Raw genomic sequence first — 7,080 nt, forward strand, 5'->3', positions numbered from 1 at the left:
TTCAAAATATTTGAACCAACCAATTTTATCAGAAAAAAATACACTGGTTATATAGAAGGTTGACAAACACTCATTTTGATCATTGAGAAGCTTAATATTCCATTAACAACGCAACGTACATGTAATTTAAAAAAACGTTTAGCTGATTTTATAGAGTTATCTCCTTGTAGTGTTAGGTACCACCTTAAGCTATAATGAAACAGGTTTTCAGTTTTAACTTAGACTTTTCAAGATTAAAGAGTTGTGTTGTCTAAGTAACAGGAGCGGATCCAGTCATATTTGAAAGGGAGTTCAACCATATAACCCGAAGTAGTTCTACTACTATATAACAAGCCTGTCCACACTGAGGCTGTGAGGTCGAATCATACACATGACAGGTGTATTCGACACCAACATTCATTTTCTACTTAAGATAGTCAGTTTTCTTCCCGAAGTTTTGTGGTTCTATCCAGAACTCTGGCTTCGTCCGCAAAATAAAAACAACCGCCATGAAATACCAATCAATCATTCAATCAATCTCAAGGATTATTTTGGAATATTATTGGCAAAAATAATGATCGCCTGAAAATCTAAATTGATAGAAAAATAACACAATTGAAGGAATGTACGGAAGCGTATTAGGGACATAAAAAAAAAAAAAAATTGGTAGTGAAATTAGTTTTCAAATATCAAAATTTCGACTTTAACTCGAAATTTTAACTTTTCTTATCTTGAAATTTTGACTTTCTAAAATCTTGAAATTTCAACTCTTTTAAAACTCGAAATTTCGACTTTTTCTAAACTCGAAATTTCGCCTTCTCTAAACTCGAAATTTCGACTTTTATACTCGAAATTTCGACTTTTTCTAAACTCGAAATTTCGACTTTTTTTAAACTCGAAATTTCGACTTCTTTTAAACTCGAAATTTCAACTTTTTTTAAACTCGAAATTTCGACTTCTTTTAAACTCGAAATTTCGACTTCTTTTAAACTCAAAATTTCAACTTTCTTTAAACTTAAAATTTCGACTTTTCCTCAGTATTTATACGTTTGCGATTACCACATTCACAGTCATTTATATCAGCAAGGCGGAGAGCCATATACATCACAAACTTCAAAAGCATATTTTAATAAACTAAACCATGTTAGAGAGGTTATTTTAGATAGAAAATCTTGTTCTTGGCGAAGAATAAATAAAATATGTTTCACGTTCGAATACATACTTCAAGTCTGAACTTCAGATATGTGTATCATGACACCCCCGCTATTCCGACACACCTATATTCCGACATACTTTTATTCAACAGTCTAATATATAAAGACAAGGGTTAATAGTTGTGTTATAAGAATGCAAACTTCCAAAACTAGAAAACTGAGCAACTCATTGGTCGTCCTGAATATGAATGGCATTTTGTTTAAACAAGGCAAAGTCAGTGACTTGCTATTGGGATACCAAACAAGCCTTTGAAACTGTGATGCTAAATGTCCTCAGATCTGACGATCCTATGACAGTGTCGTGGAAACTAAAAAAATGAAATATGGGGGGGGGGGGGGGGGGGAGGATTCTGTCAACATGCATGTTCTTTTTACGAATGATTTCTTCAATATTAAATGCTGATCCATATCTTAATTTAAGACAAAACAAATTTCTGAATATAAATTGACAAAATGTGTGGAAGACACTTTAATAATTTGCGTCCATGTCTACTCCTTCTAAAATTGTAATAACTGTGTTTGAATACTAACATCAAAGTTTTAAAATTAATTAAAAAAATTCAAAATTTCGAGATTTCAACATTCGAAATTTTGAGTTTACAAAAAGTCGAAATTTTGAGTTTAAAATAAGTTGAAATTTCGGGTTTAAAATAAGTCGAAATTTCGAGTTTTAAAAAAGTCGAAATTTTGAGTTTAAAATAAGTTGAAATTTCGAGTTTTAAATTAATCGAAATTTTGAGTTTTGAATAAGTCAAAACTTCGGGTTTTAAATAAGTCAAAATTTCGAGTTTTAAAAAACTCGAAATTTCGAGTTTAAAGTGGAAATTTCGACTTTTTGTAATTCGAAATTTCGAGTTTCAAAAAAGTCAAAATTTCGACTTTTCAAAAAGTAGAAATTTTAAGACTTTAGAAAGTCAAAATTTCAATTTTAAGTCAAAATTTCGGGATTTTAAAAGTCAAAATTTCAAGTTAAAGTCAAAATTTCGAGATTTGAAAAGTCAAAATGACTATGAAAAAAAGTTCAATGCCAATTTTATTTTTTCTATGTCCCTAATACGCTTCCGTAGGAATGTAATATAAACTCACTCAAACTTTAGTTCGAAAAAGGAAAAGAAAGGTAAACCATCAATTGTAATTGGGTAACAAATTTGAATGTTTTATAATGGTAGTATATACTTATTATGTTAATATAAGGGAAGATAAGCAAGTTATCACAATACTCTGTAAATTAGAAATGTCAACTAGAATAACATGCTTTTCTGTAAGACATTTAGTTATAATTGTTTGTTAAAGTAAGAATGTCATAAAAGGATCATCGTTACAGGTAGTTGGAGCGGTCGTTTAGTTTGTGAAAATAACTAATAGTTTAGACTCGTTGTGTAAGTTCACTTGAACGGGATAGCATAATAAAGTAAAGCAAACAATTTCCTTGGAATTGCTTTTTTGATATTTTCATTTCTCGTGTCATGAAAAATCAAAATGTTATCTTGTAAATACTGAGTTTTAATCGAGAGACAATAAAATTGAGAATGGAAATGGGGAATGTGTCAAAGAGACAACAACCCGACCAAATAAAAAAACAACAGAAGGCCAACAACAGGTCTTCAATGTAGCGAGAAATTCCCGCACCCGGAGGCGTCCTTCAGCTGGCCCCTAAACAAATATATACTGGTTCAGTGATAATGAACGCCATACTAATTTCCAAATTGTACACAAGAAACAAAAATTAAAATAATGTTTTAAACCAGTTGCTTACATTTTGTACGTGTAGCCGCCACGTCGATATAAATTTGAACAGTACCAAAAGTTAAAAAAAAGACACCAAAGACCTCTTAACTGTAAGAATTTTACATTGTCAACGTTTGCGTTACATTTGTTTGTAATCTATTGTAAGTAAAACAACAGACGCAGGTACGATCGCAGTCATCATTCTTTCAGTTTCAAGTAATAAAACGGTGCTGCACGGTACAATGGAACAATATCTAAAACATAATTCATTTGATGACAATTATACTGCGAAAACAAATACCATTGAAACTCCGTTTTCTGATATAGATTATATTTCATTCTTGATTTCTTATAATAAAGATAATTTCTACCAAGTAACTAACTTCAAAACTGATTGAATGATTTTGCCATTAAAAGTACAAATAAGACATTTACAAAACATACAGAACCAGTAGAACAATAAAAAGCGCGGTTTAAACTTCAATGTTAGGGAGCTACCATTTGATTTTTATGGGGGTGGGGGTTAGGGTGCTTTGATGAAATTTGAAAAAAAATAGGTAGGACAGGAGTTTTGAGTAAAAAAAAGGCAGGATGAGACACTTGCAAAAAAAAAAATCAGGACGACAATTTAGGTAAAAAAAGTCAGGATAAACTAAAAAAAAAAGGCAGGACCGAACAGTCAAAAATAAAAAGGCAGGACAACATTTTTCATCCTAGAAACACCCCCCCCCCTAAAAAATAAATGGTAGTTCCCTTACGGAAGCCCAACGACAAAATTTACCGGACGACACCAAGAGGGCAAGAAAAAGACTAATTCATAAACAATAGATGGATATATGTATAATATGTCAAGCTCTAAGACTTAATAGTCGTAATTCTACACACTTTATGAATAAATTGAACCAAACATAATTTCCAATGAAAATTTTATTTGTGCGGTAGCAAAATCTTTGTAAAACGACACGTACTCTCAATGTTATTGACCGTTGACAAATCCATGCATGCCAGACAGTCGTAGTACGACCTATAAAAGTAATTGATCTGATGAATTTTACCGGATATCGTTCGGAAAAATGAAATTAAAATAATGATTTTTTTTTTCTTTCTTTGATGATTTTAACAAACTGAAAATTACATTAAGATTTCACTGATGATATATTAAGGCTTTAAAGTCTGTACTGAAAAAAGTGAAGTATTTAAAAATAAAATAAAGCGATCATGGCAGACATCACTTGTTCTGGAATTTATACAACACGCCAAATATACATTTTAGTAATGACTAACTGTCTTTTTGATAATTGAGTATACATTATTAATCTTCAAACAATACAGTTTTTAAATTGTCTAAGGTGCTATTATTGTCCTTTTGTGACATGAAAGCCTGAAACGACCACACGGCCGGGTCGTTATAAACGCAACTTTCTGTCAAGGAAGTTTCCTACTTTCAGTAAAAGTCTCAGTGTTGTTGTTGTTTTTTTTTGAAAAAAAAAAGGATGATGGGCAATAATTCCAAAGAAATGGCTAAAAAATAAGGATTATAGAAAATGGTATTAACAATTAAAAGAAATAAAGCCATTATGAAGGACCACAATCCAAATCCTCTTAAAAAAAATGAGAATGGAAATCGGGAATATGTCAAGAAGACAACAACCCGACCATTGAGCAGATAACAACTGAAGGCCACAAGTGGTTCTTCAACGCAGCGAGAAAATCCCAAAACCAGGAGTTGGCCCTCAGCTGGCCCCTGAATAAAATTGTATATTTTTTTCCCGGAAATTGACGTCACACTTTACTCCAAAAAATAAAAAGGAACTGAAATGAAAAAATAGCATACAAGAACAAATACATGTATATGGAACAGATTTAAATCCCGATTGCTTCGAATTTAAAGTAACTAGTTACATCATGATTAAAACATATAAACGTTCATGAAAGTGGTCAAAGCTTGTCGATCACATGTTTAAGATGTATACAGCGTTTATATCACATGTTTACTAATTTTTCGTATTGAGATTGTTAAACATTTTTATAAAATATCAGCACTTAATTTAGACACCATAAATGTCTTATAGATAAAACCTATAATCATGTCTTTGATTTTCTTGATAAAACTGTATATTTTTAATGACACAACTCTTGCCTTGTTTCGTGTTTTGACGTCCTTTACGATTAAGATGTTTTGCAATAACCTTGAAGCAACTAACTTAACAACCATTATACATGTTTCACGTAAGAAAGTTGCACACACCATGTACAGTTATTTTTTTTGCATCGAACTTTACGCACTAATGTTACACGTAAACATCAATCTTCTGTCTTTATTTTTTAATGACATACAGGTCTGTCAAAAGATAAAACATATTAAGCTGGTAATTTGAGAATCATTTATGCCAATGGTAGAACAATACAATATAGATTAAAACCCATTAACATGCAACTTGCAAATTTAGAAATCTAGCTGTCACTAACTTTTAGTGTATTCACATGTAAAACAAGTATTTGAGGAAGAAAATATACATAAAGAATTAATAAGGTTATGCACTTTATAGTTGGGCTGTTAATTTAAATCACTGACCAGTTTAAGGGAGGGTTTGCCATCCGCAAAAGCTAATTATCCCCAAAATATGTTGTATGTGCCTGTACGAATAGACCACTTTCGAGTTCATCCGTCACCGGCAAAAACTCGTCAATTATGCACGCCTTTATGACGTCATTTACCAGATAGAGGGGCTCGCCTGTATCCCTGCACTATTTACGTTCATCAAGCGTCTTGGTGATCGTCTTTGTGCAGGATAAACTAGAAATAATGGTTGCTCTGTAGGTACTTACTGACAATTCCCTAATGACAGCAGTGTTGATTGTCAATTTTGAGAATTCAATTTGCCGAATAATTCGTACAATATAGAATTATAGTTTTCCAACCACTCGCTCAACATTGGAAGGAAGTGACGACGCCCCTAAACGCACAAATGACGGTGATAAAGGTGCGTATAATTGACGAGTTTTTTCCGGTGATGGATGAACTCGAAAGTTGTCTATTCCGGGACTATCCAGAGATAGTCGTTTTTTCCAGTGTGTTATAAAAATAAGAAGAAGTTGTACATGTATGATTGACAATGAGAAAACTATCCTGAGGAGATATGTATTTGTTTTGTATACACAAATCAGGACTTTGTTTTTCTCGTTTGAATTGTTTCACATTTGGCCTTTAAATAGTCTGAGTTTTACTTATTTTTGAAGGCCGATCGGTGCAAACCTGGACGTCATTTGGGCTCTGCTGGTGAATTGTCATCTTGGCAGTCATACAACATCTTGATGTCCTACTAAGTAATGTATCTACCTCTTTCACACACAGTGGCAAACACTTTGAATGAGGCATGCATTTTTGATGATTATTCTAATACAAAACGTCCGTTATGAATTTAAACCTGATCATTGGTACATGTAAATGTATATGAGTGTCGCGATGCACTCGTCTCAACTCGTCCGATTCCGTACCCTCGAGTAGCGGATTCGACCGAGGTTTGCCGAATGTATCGCGGTGGAGTCCTTAGCTTATCATTTTACTTAATTCTATATTTTTATTTTGACCCTTATTTTCATACTTTCATGTTTCAGCATCATTCTCTATTCTGCTTTTGCCTATGATTCTCCGTTTATTTTATCGGCCCTTTTTCTGCACTTTTTGTTTCTGTATATACAGAAGCTTTATTCAGACCTTTATTTATGAAATTTATCGTCATGGAATTAGATAAAAGGGAAAGACAAACTTTTCATTTTATCGGTAAAAATGCTTCTCCGGTCAACCTACATGTATTATTTTGTGGCTGTATGCTTTTCTAACTCTTGCCTAACTCACACTAAGTTACTTTTGTCTAACTCAATCATACTAACTTCTGCTTAACTCATACTTACTTCTGCCTAACTCATACTTACTTCTGTCTAACTCATACTTACTTTTGCCTAACTCATACTTACTTCTGCCTAACTCATACTTACTTCTGTCTAACTCATACTTACTTCTGCCTAACTCAAACTTACTTCTGCCTCACTCATACTTACTTCTGCTTAACTCAAACTTACATTTGCCTAACTCATACTTACACACATGTAATAGTAGATTGATATTGGTATTACAGTATGAAATCTTGCAACAAAG

The sequence above is a fragment of the Mytilus trossulus genome, chromosome 14 (genome assembly GCF_036588685.1).
Source record: "Mytilus trossulus isolate FHL-02 chromosome 14, PNRI_Mtr1.1.1.hap1, whole genome shotgun sequence".
NCBI lineage: Eukaryota > Metazoa > Mollusca > Bivalvia > Mytilida > Mytilidae > Mytilus > Mytilus trossulus.